A 16899-nucleotide genomic window follows, 5' to 3' on the forward strand; every position below is an offset into this window, starting at 1 on the left:
GCCCAGTATACCATGGTGTAGGACTATAAGTGTGTTGGTTGTTAGTGCAGTGTGGGGATAAGTCTGAGGAGCTGCAATCCTATACTTCTGAATCATATATAGTGTCATAGACCAACGTCACTGCAAGGAAACCAGAAATGTTGGAAAATGTACACAACTTTATGAGGCTAAGCTTCATTTACTGAGGTATGCCCCGTAAAAATGAGAGGTCACATGGTGTTATTTCAACCTTTATATATAAATTTCAACCTTTAAATATAAATTACATACTACTTTCTTATTTACAGAGAAATCAATAGGTCCAGGGCTAATGAGAGAAAGGTTATACTGATATGAGCATACTTTTTTATTTTATTTTTTTAAGATTTATTTATTTATGCATACAAGAACTGGGGTACAGGCCAGAATTGGGGGGCTGAGAGGATTCACCAGAGAGAGAGTGGGGAACAGAACAGGTGGATTGACTGAAATACACTGCTGAGGGGAGCAGCGGGCGAGTCAGGAGAGTTCTGCTGCGCCATATGGGTAGCCTCCTGGCCGGCCAGGGATCAAACTTGTGCTGCAGTGATTGCGGATTGCTTCATAGGTTGCATCTTAACCCCTTGTGCCACCAGGGAGGCCCTGAGCATATGTTTTTAAAATGAAAGTACCAGATTTGAAAATGACTTGTGTCAAGTGTAATAGTACCTGAAAATAATAATTTCCATTAATAATATAAAAATATTTTCTTGATAACGAAATGCCAACAATAGCTTAGATATATTCTATTTTAATTTGGTGTGTAACCAGAACCTAAATTACAGATACATTTAAAATTTCACAAACCATTCTGTTAAATTTCAGAATTCTTTATTCAAAAGCAAAAGTTATCATTATACATACAAATATGATTTCAAGTAAAGAAAATGTAGCAGTGCAACTTTTGATATAATTAACACCAAGAGATTGAAGTTTTCTATGAGTTGAGAATTACAGAGTGACCAAGTGGAAGCATTCTCTTAATTAACAGATTACTCATCCAAATGTGTGAATGCTATTTTTAGAACATGTTGCAAAATTGATGTGAAAATATAACTTTATTACATGTTGAAAGGAAATATGTTGACCTATGGATTTCTGTTGATAAAATGTATTTCAAAGTCACAGCGCATGCTTAATTAGGTTCACTTGCGACAACAACTGAAAACCCTAACTCTACCTATGGCTGACATACTAAGACATCACACATACTAATGAAATGCTGAAACTAGCTTGCGGAAGAAAAGCATGTTAATACATTGATTTGACATGTAAGTAGGCAAGCTATAATTGCAACACAGTGAGCAGGAAACAAACAAACAAAAAAATAACCTTAGAGAATAAAACAGAACACCGTTATTCCATTAAATATCTCAGAATTTGTGTGGAAGAAAGTAAAAGGCTTAGAAAGCAAAAATCTGTGTATCACTAAATTTTGGATTTTTTAAAGATATATTTATAGTTTGCTAGTATGTAGTCTTCGGTGTCTTTTAAAAAGACAATTTTTTTAGGTTTATTTTTTTATGTATACAAGAACTGGGTACAGGCCAGAGGTGAGGGGCTGTGAGAGGATTCACCAGAGACAGAGTGGGGAAAGAACAGTCACATCAACTGAGATACACTGCTGAGGGGAGCAGCAGGCGAGACAGGAGAGGTCTGCTGTGCCATGTGAGTTGCTCCCTGGCCAGCTGGGATAGAACTTGTGCTGCAGAGGCTGGCAATAGCTTGAGAGTGCTGTGTCTTTAACCCCGGTGCCACCAAGCCCATTTTATCAGTTACCACAGATACCCTAAGAAGCCAGAGGTTTCCAAGTCGTTCCTCAAGATGTGGATCTTCCCCCTGATTAAGCAATGTGCACAGTTTTTATTATGACTGTTTCATTTAATCTGGTGCCTCTCTTTCCCCCTCATCCCTCTCTTTTCAGGGTCTGGCTATTAGGTAGTGGTATTTTTTCCCTTGTTGTGACATTGAGAGTAGTGTCCTTTTCTCTTCCTTAAAAACTCCAGTTATTGGAAGATAATTCCATCAACTGTCTAATACCTATATCTTCCTATTACATTGACAGCTAACTATTCTGGATGTTTTGTCTAAACTTTTAAAGTTTATAAATTTGCTCATTATATCTTTTTTAATACAATCCTGGTTTTATTTAGTTATTTTATTATCTGAAGAGTTAATGAAGATAAAAATTTAGCATCTCAGAAGAGCAGGCTGCCTTCATTCAAAGTCTTATATTTTTATCCTAACTTGCCTCTGTGATATTCTTTAAATTATCACTAATATAATTATATTCCCTCCATAAATTTAACTTTCTTAATCTTAATTTCAGGTATCTCATATTCCACCCAGTCTCATTTCCCTTTGCAGCTCACTCCTTGCAGTCTTCTTCCACCCAACAAATATTCATCCCATAATCCATTAACACTACCATTCCTTTAATGACTTGCATCCCCATTTAATATTCACTTTCTTATTTGACTAAATTAGATTATATGGACCATTTCAATGTTCATATTTTGCACACACCCTCAAATCACTTGTTCCTTTCCCTCTGTTATTGCTGCCTGGTCATGACCTAACCCTAGTTTAATTAAATACCCAAGTTATTTCAGGTGAACACATGATTTGAGGGTGCTATCCTTTACTACAGACTGATTTAAATTTAAATTCATGTTGACTAAATTTAAGTAGACAATTATTGCTGTGCATCAATAATATTATATTACCTCCTGTTTATCTGTATAGTTATTTCAAAACAGTTTCTCTTGCTATTTCACTTAAGGAAAAAACAATCAGAAGAAGTTTCCAAATGATTGTACACAAAATACAGCACATATATGGTAAAATATTCTACTTTTCCTCCAATTACAATTGATGTAACATCTTTTATGCTATTAAGACAAATATTTTGCTTAAATACTATATTATACCCCATCTTTCCTACTATTTAAAAATGACCTAACTTGAACTTCCTTTAGTTGTCACTCAATTTTCATATATACTGCTACTGTTCACATGAAAAATATATATATATATTGCTTTCCTTTCCTTCACTTGTGAATGAGGTCTAATCAATATTTTTTCCCACCACTTTGTCAAACTGCTCTTTTCAAGATTGTTTCTCCAATTGCCAATTGCAAAGGTCAATTTTCTCCTTTCTTTATCTGAATTAATCATGTACTTTAGACAATCAAGCATTGCCTTAATATTCTTATTTTATAGTTGCTGTGATGATCCTCTCTATTTTTTCATCAAAACTCACTGATTCCTACTTCATAATATTATATGCCAATCCTTCAACTCTTTTAATTATGAGTGTCCAAGGTTTCAGTCAACAAACCTCTGAGTCACTTACCTATAGATACTAATCTCATTCAGCTTTCTGGTTTTATGTGCCATGTCTCTGTCGTTGGCTTTCATATGTATGTATGTAGCCCAGATGCCTCCTCTGAAGTGGAAACTAGTATAATCTGAATTCCCCTTATATCTGTGTCTTCACTTAGTTATATTAGGTATCTAAATTAACATGTTCTATACTGACTTCTTGATTTCTATCTCTCCAAACCGTGAATCCCTTTCTATAGATATTCCAATTTAGAAAATTATATTCCACCATTTCAATGACATAAACAACTTTGGAGTTATTCTTGACTTATTTTTATCTCACATACAGTCTTTCAGCAAAACATTGAGCCCATAGAAATGTATTACCATTGTGATCCTTAAACACTATCATTACTGGTCACCTTCGAGGCAATGCAACAAGCACTAACAATAGCTGAGCTCCCTTTTTCTTTCCACAGGATCAAACAACAATAATCTACAAAATGTTTCATTAAAACAGTGTCTACATAAATACTAGAATGTTAGTTTATTGAGGGAGGGACGTTTGTTTGTTTTTATTTTCTATTTCTATTTTCTATTGTTATGGAAGAATTCATTACAGTTGGAAACTTTTGGGGAGAGTAGACAGTAAATAAATAGTCATTGATGAATGAATGAGTCATTTCATTTTATATCAAAGGTTAAGACATTCCATGATTCTCAGTGAACCCAAAATACTTATAGAAACATTGAAATAATGAATTAAAAACAATTTTGAAAATAGCCTATGTGTTACAAAGTAAAAAAAGTTTTTACAAAGTAAAAAAGATATAGAATGTATTAAAACTTTTGGTCTCTTAAATGTCTTAGAAGAGTAGACTTTCAAAGTAATTCAGCTGTTTATAAATTAGACAGATTTACTGTAGGAATATTTTGCTTTCTTTTAGTAGATAACTAAAATTGGGTGAACATATGACTATAAGTATGACAAATGGTTAACCATTTAGAATGTGATTATGCGATCAAATGAAATTAGTGGTTTGCAAAATTTTCCAATGTATTTCAGTTGTAAGTAATATAATCCCAACTCAAACAGACTAATCTGATACAGAATTTATTGCCACATATAATCAGACTGTTCAGAGGTAGTCCTTGCTTCATGTAGAGTTGGGCTATTGTAGCTGCTATTTTAAATCCTCTCATTTCTACATTTATTTGTATTTTGGCTTTGTGTTCTTGTTTAATTTCATGTTTGCAAGATGGCTTCTAGTAGGAACATGATGCAAGACAGTGTTTTTTGATATCACTGTAGAGCTTCACTGTGTCACTTGCCTTTAAAACCACTAGCAGTGGGCTTCCCTGGTGGCACAGCAGGTTGAGAGCAACGCTGTGAAGCTGTCCACAGCCTCTGTAGCATGGGTTCGATTCCCGGCCAGCCAGGGAGATACACACATGGTGCAGCAGACCTCTCCTGTCTCGCCCGCTCCTCTCTTCAGAAGTGTATTTCAGTCAGACTGCCTGTTCTGTTCCCTGCTCTGTCTCTGGTGAATCCTCTCACCCTCCCGTACCTTTAGCCTATACCCCAGCTCTTGTATAAATAAATAAAATCTTAAAAAAAAAAAAACAAAAAAAAAAAACAAACACACTAGCAGAGTTAAGTGTCACTCAAGTTTAGAGTTTTTGAGAAAGATCTTTAAAGTATCAAAGTACAAAAATATGGAACATAACTTGAAAAAATTAATCTCCTGTGGTCAGACAAAAAGGGGTAGAAAAAAACCTTCTTATATTTTAGTGAACAGAAAGGAATGATGGTTAAGAGTGGTAGTAACTCTCTGATTCTTGTTCTCTCATTTCTGTGGTTAGTCCTGGTGCTGGAAATGGGGAAGGTTACTACAGTATACTAGACACCGTGAGTGATTTCATTGTCTAGCCAGTGTAGACTCTTGATATTAGGCCACTCTTTTAGTTATTTTCTTGTGTAGTTCCCAAGTCTTCCATATTTAAGCCATGGAACTCAGAATATAGTCTTCTTGTGTCATCATACTAAAATTATTTTTAGAGGGGCCTCCGTGGTGGTGCAAGGGGTTAAGAACGCAACCTATGAAGCTGTGCGCAGCCACTGCAGCATTACTTCGATCCCCGGCCAGGGAGCAAACCGCATGGTGCAGCAGACCTCTCCTGACTCACCCGCTGCTCCCTCAGCAGTGTATTTCAGTAGATCTACCTGTTCTGTTCCCCACTATGTCTCTTGTGAATCCTCTCACCCCCCGCATCTCTGGTTTGTATCCCAGTTCTTGTATGCATAAATAAATAAATCTTTAAAAAATAAAATGAAATAAAATTATATTTAGAGTCATAGCTGCCTCCTTGAGGTTTTCCAATGTTTTGCTTCTCTGAACCCACAGACAGCTAACTATTCAGTCCATCTTACTTTCTGAGATCTCTTTCCATTTCCATGCACTTCTCTTTTTTTCCTCTTTCAGCATATTCCTGTCTTATGTCTTATAACTTATATTTCATTATTTTAGTTTCTTACACAGTTTGACATGGTACTCAATAGTCTCCACCAGAAGGTTTCTCCACCCTGTACTGTACTTTAGGCTTACTGTACTTAGACCAGTGGCTTCTGAATTGTCCCTGCTAATGTGTTATCCAGGTAGAATATCAGAACATGTGAGCAGAATAAGCTCAATTATTTATCCCCTCCACCGCTCACTGTTAGGCTATAGATTTACTGTCACTGTGTTCATCTACCCTGGTTTATAGTTTATATCAGGATCTCTATACTAAAGTTGCAGGTCTCTCTCTATTTACAACAGCTAATAACTGCATTCTTACTCTGTCTCTTCAGCATAGGGCAAGGAAACAGCTCCCACTGTTTCTAGTTGCTGGATGATTAATCATACATTGTTGGTTTTCCTTAAGTCTTCTCACACCTTTTAGTCTTTTCATTTAACTCCTTCAAATTACTCTAAGGGAACCATCTGTTTCCTGACAGAATCTTAGCAGATTCCCTTTTAGCCCTAAGAGAAACTCTCAAGTTTTCTAAATTATTTCTTTCATGTTTTGAATTACTGTAGCTCACAAACTCCACTGTATTTTAAAACGATTAACTAACATAATGGCCAAAAACAAAATATCCCTCAGTCATTTTAGAGAATCTCCAAAGTTATTTTTACCTGTGTAATGACTCCAAGACATCAATTGTCCTTATTCTTTCCCCAGCAGATTCCACTGAGCCCCATCTGCTTCCAGCACTGCTGCTTTTGATGATTTACTACTGTTACTCAGTGCTCTTAAAAATAAAATTTTATGCCAAATTTCCAGACACTAAAGCTTAGTCCTCTGGGTGTTAAGGAAGATGCTAGTTTGTAGACATAATTAAAAATTAACTACCTTTTAACGCTGTGCTGTCTTGTCATTAGGTACCATGTATGACTCATACCTATTGTTTTACTGTCTCTCAAGAGTCATGATTTGTTTCAGTCCCTCTCTCATCTAATCATAAGAACTTAGATCTAATCCATACATTCACGCAGAGAAACTGATACTATCATCACCACTCTATTCTCCTCTTTGACACTTTACCCAACCTGTTTTTGTTTTTTTTTTTGTTTTGTTTTGTTTTGTTTTTTTGTTTTGCTTTTTTTTCCCACGCTCCCAGATTTAGAATAGAAGAGTGAAAGCTTGGTTTGCAATGGATGGTAAAAGTAGCAGAAAAATTATAGGAAGATTTCCTGAATTGCAGCTATTTGAGCTCAGTCTGTCTCTCTTAATACCCAAAATGTGGACTCCAGATCAGCTACATCAATATTTCTTGAGAATTTGTTAGAAAGGCACATTTGCAACCCCACCATGGACTTACTAAATTAGAAACTTTAGGGGAAGGGAATAACAATTTGTGTTTTAAGAAGTTCTATGAAATGAAAATCTGATGTAGAAAAACATGCCTTCTAAGGTAGAAATGTTGTAGAGTCAGGAATGGTCACTGAGCAGGTTTTCTATGATCCAGGAGACCGGGTAAAGGAGGAGTCAGAGTCCTCAGTGGCTTTTTGCAGGCTTTTATTGGGGTTTACCAGGTACACAGCAGGCAGGGTTACTGGGGGGCCAGGAGGCTGGCAGCTCTTGTATGCATAAATAAATACATCTTAAAAAAATTAGAACACATATAGTGGCTTATATTAATTTCATGAGTAAATTTACTTCAAAGTTCTCACAACTGACATATTCTACCTATCCAAGGGGAACCTAAAGATTTTTTACAACATGCATCCTAACTAAAACATGTTCATCAAATCTTTGCAGATCAAAGCTTTCCCATCATGTTAAAATTAAATTTATTAATTCACAATAAAACACCAAACAGGAATAGTAACACTCCCACTACTCATCTAGTTCTATTCTTGATGATGAAATTTAAAATAAAGCCTTCCACACTATCAGAATGCCTCTATTAATGGCAAATGAAAGCATCATGGCCAATAAAAATAAAATGAAATCAGTATTACATATGAGTATGTATTTATTCTATTCACATTTTTAAAATTTGAATATTTTTCTACATAGATTCACCAATATACTAGAGCTAGTAAGGAGGCTAAAACTAAGAAGTATAAATCAAAAGGTCAATCTATTTTAAGGGATTATAGTTGGGTTTATTGGGAACAAATATAAGATTAAAAGCAAATATAGGTTTGACTGGATGAGTTAGATCTTCAAGATCTAGATTTAATGATGAGGCTTTTCTTCATTCTCTTTCAAAATGCCAGATTTTAAGAGTTTAGTATACTTTTTAAGCATTATATTAAGATATTACTAAAATGGGAATTCCTTTGAAAATATACTCCATTGTGCATCTAAGATGTGTATGCATATTCCAAGCTTATTTTAGTGTGTTCTGTAGCTTTCCTGTGCCATAGATTTTAATTTTCTGCTTTTATGAATATTCTAAATTTTTGAGGCTGTTTACTACCCTTCAATAATGTCCAACAGAACTTACTTTTAACAGCCAGATAAAAGTCAAGCAAGTGTGATGAGTGCAAATTGTACTTCTTAATGGTGTGAGAAAGTATCTATAAAGCTATTTATAATGGACTAAAATTATAGCCCCAGATAACTAGGTCACTTCTGTCATTTACAAAAGGGCAAATTTTTGCAAATTCTTATTTAAATAAAGCACTATTTCCTAAAAGTTTGCCTAAAAACCCTAATTAAAAGCTGCCAGATGTGGTATGTGAATTGTAGGAAGAGATGACTACTCCAAACTGTCAAAATATATTAACATTATATGTGTACAATAGAAATACCACTGAGTGCTTACATTCATCTCACTTTTCTAGAATTATCCTAACAATCTGCATTATAAAATAAAATAAAATAGTTTATAATCGAACATATAAATTATGTCTGAGAATTAAATATTAATTTGAAACTAATATTAGAGTCAAGTAAATCAAAACACATTAAAAAGTTTGTTACTTGAAGGGGCCTCCCTGGTGGTGCAAGGGGTTAAGCACTATGAAGCTATCTGCAATCACTACAGCAGGAGTTCAATCCTCGACCAGGGAGGTGACCCACACGGTGCAGCAGATCTCTCCTATCTCGCCCATTGCTCCCCTCATGAGGCAGTGTATTTCAGTACATCTGCATGTTCTGCTCCCCACTCTGTCTCTGGTGAATCCTCTCACCCCCCACACTTATGGCCTGAACCCCAGTTTTTGTATACATAAATGAATAAATCTTTAAAAAAAGTTTGTAACTTGAAATACAATACCGTCGTTAAATACAGTATAAATTTAAAACTGAACATTCTTTTATTTTTGTCCACATAGCTTTAAAAATACACATATTTTTGGTTTTAAAATAGGAAGTGAATTAACTATACCTGCAATAACAATTTTTCTCACATTTCAAACAAGTGGCATTATTCTTGCAAGAAAATGACTCAAGTGGTGTTTGGAATCTCTTACAAAGCTTGCCTGTGCATATAGGTGAACACTTGTGTGTAACATCCTAGGAGAGATTAAAAAAGCATTTTTTTTAAAGATTTATTTATTTATTTATTTATACAAGCACTGGGCACAGTCAGAAGCGCGGGAGGGCGAGAGAATTCACCAGAGCCAGAGCCGGGAGCAGAGCAGGCAGAAGGACTGAAGTACACTGCTGAGGGGAACAGCGGGCCGCAGGAGAGGTCTGCGCGCCATGTGGGACCCTCCCCGGCCAGGGAGCAGCCGGGGATCGAACCAGCGCTGCAGATGCTGCGGGCAGCTTTGCAACCCAGCGCTCAACCGCTGCGCCACCGGGGAGGCCCCAAAAAAGCATTTTTTAACAATTTTTAAAAGAAATTTAAAATATAATATGAGGAGTCTTTCCTAGAGAAGTATGGAAATAATTGCCATAAGCATGTAGTAGAATTTTTCTATACAGCACTGTTGAAGATTCTATTATCTAAAATGTCACAACATCTTCCATCTCACATACTCTTCCTACTGTTTAAGTGCAAATTTCTATTTGATAGTCGGGGATTATATGTTATCCCCTAGAATGTAAATCAGTTGTGACTATGGAGAAAGTGATACTTGGTGACTTGGCATAAAGTCATAGAGTAGTTGTATAATTATGTTGGGACACTTGCTCTTGGAACACAGCTGCCATGCAATGGGGATGTCCAGCCACTCAGACGCTGCATTGCTACAGCTGAGGGTCTAGTTGACAATCGTATCAACCACCAAGAATGTTAGTAAGGAAGGCTTGAAGACATGAATATGAATTTTTACTGTAAATTTAAATAAGACCTTTCCTAAAATTAAAAGGCATTGATGCATGAGAATATTGATGTTATTTCCTAGTCTTATTAAAATAAACATTTTAAAATAATAAAAAAGAAAAAGCAACGACTCAAAAGTTTTTAGTATTACATTATTCACAGAGAAAATGCCATAAATAAGATTTCTGAAATGGTGGTTTCTGTTGAAAATGATAATAAGCAAGTTGCTTTTTTGATTTGTCTGAGTTTAAAATCCATAAATTGTTAATGAGAACCTTTTTTTTGTACTTTTCAGTTTTTTAATCGCAACAACTACTTAAAAAACACTGTCTTGTAGGTTTTAATAGCAACAACTATTTTTAATAGCAACAAGTATTTTTTTAATAGCAACAACAATTTAATACCACTGTCTTGTAGGTTAGATACAGACTTATTTGGAACATCAACTTAGTACCATTCTGACAGGGGATTGATGAGCACTCACTGGCATCAGTTTCATGTTTTTGACTGAAAATGTTTCTAGACATTCCCAAATGTAAGCAGAACTTTAATTCTGGCAAATTCCTTCTTCCCAACAAGACAGGGAAACTTAACTTTCTGTTGACTCTTGATAGAATGGGCCTTAGAAGACCAAAGAAATAGATGAATATGAACATAGATATGCAGCAAAAATCAGATAAAAAATCTCTAGAAATCATTGAAAATATTTGTTAAGAGGCTTATCACGGCATGATATACATACCATAGGATTCATGCACACCAACTATGTAATTCAATACCTTTTAGAAAAATATAGAGCAGAATTCACAATCACCACTACCCAGTGTTAGCACATTTCCTTTACCCAGAGAATAACTCTCCTATGATCCCAACTCTACCTCCTGGCAACCATTATTCTTGCTTCTTCTATAGAACATATTTTATGTAGAAAATAAAAAGACCAACATAAATAAAATAAATGTTTGGCTTCTTCTACAAGCATGAAATTCCCCGAATATAAAAATATATTCTTTGTGGATATCTGTCCTGGCAGTTTCCAAAGTAATCTACAGGGTAAAATAGTGAACGGTGAAATACACATTTTTTAGCATTTATTTTGAAATACTGCATAGAAAGTTGCAAAGACAGTTTTGAGCAACCTCAGACATGGTTGCATCTTATACATCTATAATACAATATTGGAAGTAGGGAAATGACATTAGTACAATGTGTGCAAATGGTTCTATGTCAATGTATCTCATCTGTAACTTCAAGCACCAACACCTCTGTCAAAACACAAACTATTCATCACCACACAGATTTCCTTCATGCTACCTACCCCTTTATAGTTTCATTCTGTTTTTTTTTTTTTTTTAAACTTATTTATTTATACGAGCACTGGGTACAGTCAGAAGCGCAGGAAGGTGAGAGAACTCACCAGAGCCAGAGTGGGGAACAGAACAGGCAGACCGACGAAATACACTGCTGAGGGGAGCAGTGGGTGCGGCAGGAGAGGTCGGTCGCGCCATGTGGGACCCTCGCTGGCAGCCGGGGATCGAATTGGTGCTGCAGAGGCTGCGGGCAGCTTCACAGCCTGGTGCTCAACCGCTGTGCCACTAGGGGAGGCCCCCTACCATTTTCAGCTACTGGCAATTTCATTATTATATACATGGAATCATGTGTGACTTTAAAAAAAAAACTGTTTTTTTCCCCCACTTGTTATATTGTCTCCTAACAATGATAAGCTCATGCATTACATGCACAAAATGGCATTACCAAAGGAAAACAAAAGTCAAGAAATGTACATAAAAACATGATTTAACTGCAGAATACACCTTATAACCAGAATAATAGATATTGTATAAATGTTGTAGTTGGTTTTATTCTGCTACCTTGTACAGTCGATATAGAAGTTTAAAGCTAGTCTGAGTCTTTCAGTTAATTTTCTATTATTGTGCTATTTTTCACAGTTGCTTTATTGTTAAGCCCTTCTAGAATTTACTAGAAATTTTAACATTTTTACCAAGTGTTTTAGAATGGCATCTCTTTGTTATCTTGCTTGATATTATTCTTATCCTTTCGATTTTTCTTCAGATCATACTTTTTCTATTCTATATTTCACTCATTTCTCACCTCCTAATTCTTGCAGCTTACATTTAGAATTTCTGCTATAGAAAGCTGATACTTCTGCAAATCGTCTTTTATGAGACAAGATTCCTTTTATTTTATTTTTCTATTTATACCATTTGCTTTATTATTAGGGGGGTATACCAATCAACACAGTGATCATTGTACATGCTATTTTGAGGTCAAATGTGTGATTCTTATATTGATGTTCAAGGATTTAATTTTTATGAAATCTAAAATGTTTAATAATTGCCACTGTATCATTTTGGATGCTCCTAAGATATTTTTTTTCCACCACTAGCTCAGCTTTCTCTGGATTTAGTCCTTATCTTTGGTGAATTTAGAATATCTTCTTGAAGTGGTGGTAAATGTAGCTTTCTGTACAGCACTTCACTGTATAGCACTGTGAAAAGTAAAATAAGGCAGGTCTACTGACACCTGATTTTTTCAGGGTGAAATCTCCTCATACAATGAGCCTAAAAGTTCATGAACTCTGATCTGCATCTCTAGTATATGCACTTATTTTAGGGTTTTCTTTCATCAGGGTGCTCATTTCTGAGACTAAGTCCTCAGTTCCTCTTTTATTCCATTCACCACTATCAAATTAACCACTACTCCCTTTTCCCTGCTTCTCTGGTAATGAACATTTTGTTGTGTTTTGGTAGTTCATTTGCTTTGTTTATTTATATACCACATAGAAGTGAAACTATTCAGTATTTTTCCTTCTTATTCTGACTTATATTACTTGTTATAATCACCTTATGTTCCATTCATGTTGTTTATAGCTGAGGAGTAATTCATTCAGTTTATGTATTACAACTTTATTTAGCCATCGTTTGATGGATATTTAGGATGGTTTCATGTCTTGACTACTATGGAAATGATTGCAATGAAGAGTGGGCTGCATATATCTTTTTGAATGGTGTTTTAATATTCTTTGAATAAATACCTAGAAATGGGATTGCTGGATTGTGTGGTATTTCTTTTAAGTTTTATTAAATCTCCATACCGTTTCCCATAGGAGTTCAGGCAGTTTACAGTCCAATGGATAGTACACAAGGGTTCCTTTTTCTCCACACCCTGACCACGCTTGTCACTTCTAGTCTGTCTGATATCAGCTGGTACTTATTTCAGGAATGTAGGTTTTTAATCCTTTAACTTTAAGTTCTATGAAAAGACCATGAAGCAAATTGTGTTGAAATTTGTTACAGTCACATTTTTAAAAGATTATTACAAAAGATTATAGATGAACTAGAATGAAAATAGAGAGACCATTATTTTAGAATATTATAGTATTTCAGACATGAAATTATTAATGGGGACTTGGTTTAAGATGTTAGTGAAGAATCTAGTAAAAATGATGAGACTCTCAATATGTATTGAAGAAAAAGTCCTGCTAGATTTGCTGATGGATTTAAAAAATAATAGAGAAAATGAGGTTTATTTGCATGGATGGGATCAACCAGAAAATGAAGTTTATTTTTTTATAAGTTGAGGACACAGGGCTTAAGGGACGAATTTAGACTTGTTTTGAGATGTCTATTACATATATATAAGTAAAGGTATCTCACAGGTTGTTAATCATATTGAACTGGAGTTTAGAGGTGGCTCTGTGCTGAATATTTGTGATTTCTTAATATATGGATGATATTTGAGGTCAAGGGATTGTTTGTGATCATTGAAGGGAATAAATGTAGACAGAGAAGGAAGCTTTGATGTTTAAATCTTAGGTGCAGGAACTATGGAGATGAAGAGGTACTTAAAAGTGACTAAGAAGGAGCAACTGAGTGATTCAGCAGGAAAAACAAGTGTGTGTTGTGGAAGAAGTCCAGTAAGGAAAAACTTCAAATACATAAAGTGTGTAAAATGCTGCTAACTGCTAAAATAAGATGAGGAAATACACTAAATTAATTGGCAGTCAGCTTTAGCAATGGGGATTTAAACATTAAGTGACTGAGATGATTCTAGGGGTGGGAGGATAAATACTTTTTGCATAGTTCAAAGGGGAATGAGAAGAATGTACATTATACCTGCCTAGACCCTGAACAATCCCTGAACTAGTAGTAAGGGTTTCACCTGACTATATATATTTCTAACCCTATACTATAGAAATGCAAATATATATATATATATATATATATATATATATATATTTCTAACTCTATACTATAGGGTTAGAAATTCAGAATTCCTGTCCCTCCTCCAGACCTAATATGGGAGAATCTGATTTTTACCAAGATTCCCACATGATTCATATTTAAATTATAGTATATTAAGCATGATTTAAAACATATTTTTTTAGTTTTATTTTACAAGAGAAAGCAATATGAAATAGCAGCTAGGGAGGGCAGTAGAGATTTTCAAGACAAGTATGCAAACATGCTATGGATGGATTACGGTGGTGTAAAACACGATGTTTCAGATCTCAGTGGGCTCATTTCCACCTTGGGAGAGAAGCTTCACTTTAGAAACCTCTATCACATATATTTTAGAATCAAGTCAATCACATATATTTACACAATGATTTATAAATGTAAATTACAATAATGCAAGCATAACATTCAATTGGCAGCAATAGGGAAAAAGATAAAAACTACACAGGTGAAGTTTCAGAGACTAGCATGCTAGCAGGTTGCTGCAGGAATAGAACTTCACTTGCAGTATCAGCTTTTCTGGGAGGGGAGAGCTGCCTCTCTCGGCATCCCCTTTGCTGGAGCTACCAAATTACGGAGATGGCTATGGAGACACCCATAGACATGGAATCTAAAGTGTCTCAAACTGGCTTATTTTGGCTTGTGTATTTATACTGATTCAGAGATGTATTATTAGAATCACCTGCAAGTTTCTTGGGCTAGACTTCTAGGCTTGGTATGTCTGTTTATCAATGACTTTGTAAACACTGGTTAATTTTGTTTTAAAACTAATTTATTCCATTTTTTATCAGTGGAAATCTTTACAGTATTGATATATATATATATGTGTGTGTATGTATATATCAGGAAAGGAGTTTGATAACTGAGGCAAGAAAGAAGACGTCTTCTTTGAGTAGGCTAGAGAGACATGTAGGATGATCCTTTCCACAGGTAGAAGAATTAGGAGAGAGCAATGTAAGAAAAGTGAAAATTGTGTTAGGTGAGGTAAGAATCAAATTTGCCTGGTAGCATGCAGGCAGACTCTGAGGATTTTCTAATTGCTTCTAGTTTTTACTGACTTGTGACAGATGGACATTAGCAGAGTATGATGAAAGGTGTGCATGCGCCAAGTGAAAAGAAAATTATTAAACGTTTTTTCTGGGTATCCAGAGAAAGAATCCATATATTAGAAGAACACACTAAGCTTTTGAGAAAATGTATAGGTATTCCATAAAATCAGTTAATTACATTTAAAAGGAAAACAGGACACATGATTGGTTCTATATATGTCTTACTGCACACAAGTTAAAGTACAAGTGTGGAAAACAGAGATAATTAGGTTTAGACTTTTGCATAGCAGGAATACAATGAAGAAAAATAGTAGTAAGGAATTTGAGGATTTGTGAAAGTAGAATAATGATAAATCACATATTTTTTTTTGCATGAGAAGGGAAGAATATAAGTAGCCATGAAATAGAAAAAAAAAAAAAGACTTACTAGAATTTGGTTCTTGAAAAAATGAAGAATTTGCAATTTTACAACAAATGAGTTAAAATAATATAGGCGAAGGTATTGTTCTGGAGTAGAAGGCTTAAAAATTACGGTAGGATTTTTTAAAATGGCATATTACCTTTTTATTGAGAGAAACTATGAAATACAGACAAATAACTATTTTCACTTATGATTTTTATAACAAAAGAGAACTACAAGTGACACACATACACTATACATATATAACCCAAATGATTTAAAGGAATATATTTAAACAGAGTCATATTAAATCATGTAAGTAAAATTTACTTTGATGGAAATCATAATAGACTGTCTCCATAAAACAAACTATTTTTTTCTAACATGGTTCACATATCCATAAAAAATCACAGTGAATGGAAGATCATTTTAGCTTGCTATATTTCATTGTGATTTCAATAAGTTCTTTTGGGCAATCCTCTAATGAAGTGTCAAAAATTTCCAAAGCAGTTCTGTGCTTAATAATGCACTGCAGTTAGTTGAACATTTTATTCACGTAAATTCATTTTAGTCTACTTTCATGTAAGAATGAAGCTATTATACTCAAAGGATAGGCAATACAAAGACATCGCCAAATAGGAGAGCAATTTGCCTTTCATTCCTATGGGAAGAGAAAGGAATGGTTGCTAGGAGCTCTACTCAGGCACTAGAAAAAAGGAAATAGGCAGCAAACACAAGAAAACTGAAGAAAGTCAGCTGACTTGTTGACTTGTTTTTGATTATAGATTTAGTAATTTGTTAAACTGAGGATTGTTTCAAAACACTACAGATATCTGATGCAAATAGTACTCATCTATGTTAAAAGTAATCGTGCAAGTGGTTGATAATTCAGAACTTCATATAAATGAAAATACTTTTAATGTATCCATTATAGACATACCTTATCAAATATCATTTAAATATATTTATCCTCATGTTATTATATTGGTTTTCAATCACACATGATGTGAAATTTTAGCAGTTAAAATACTGACTTTGTTAAATCCCTGAGTATGGATCTTCTTGCTCTGTGCTTCCAACAAA

The 16899-nt window shown here is 34.7% G+C and overlaps 1 pseudogene; it reads right to left on the reverse strand.

Moving 5' to 3' along the window:
- Nucleotides 1-16899, reverse strand: part of LOC119251453 (protein eyes shut homolog) — a 97522-nt pseudogene that overhangs the window by 13652 nt on the left and 66971 nt on the right.

Source organism: Talpa occidentalis, unplaced genomic scaffold (assembly GCF_014898055.3).
Source record: "Talpa occidentalis isolate TD23 unplaced genomic scaffold, MPIMG_talOcc4v2.1 talOcc4.2, whole genome shotgun sequence".
Taxonomy (NCBI): Eukaryota; Metazoa; Chordata; class Mammalia; order Eulipotyphla; family Talpidae; genus Talpa; species Talpa occidentalis.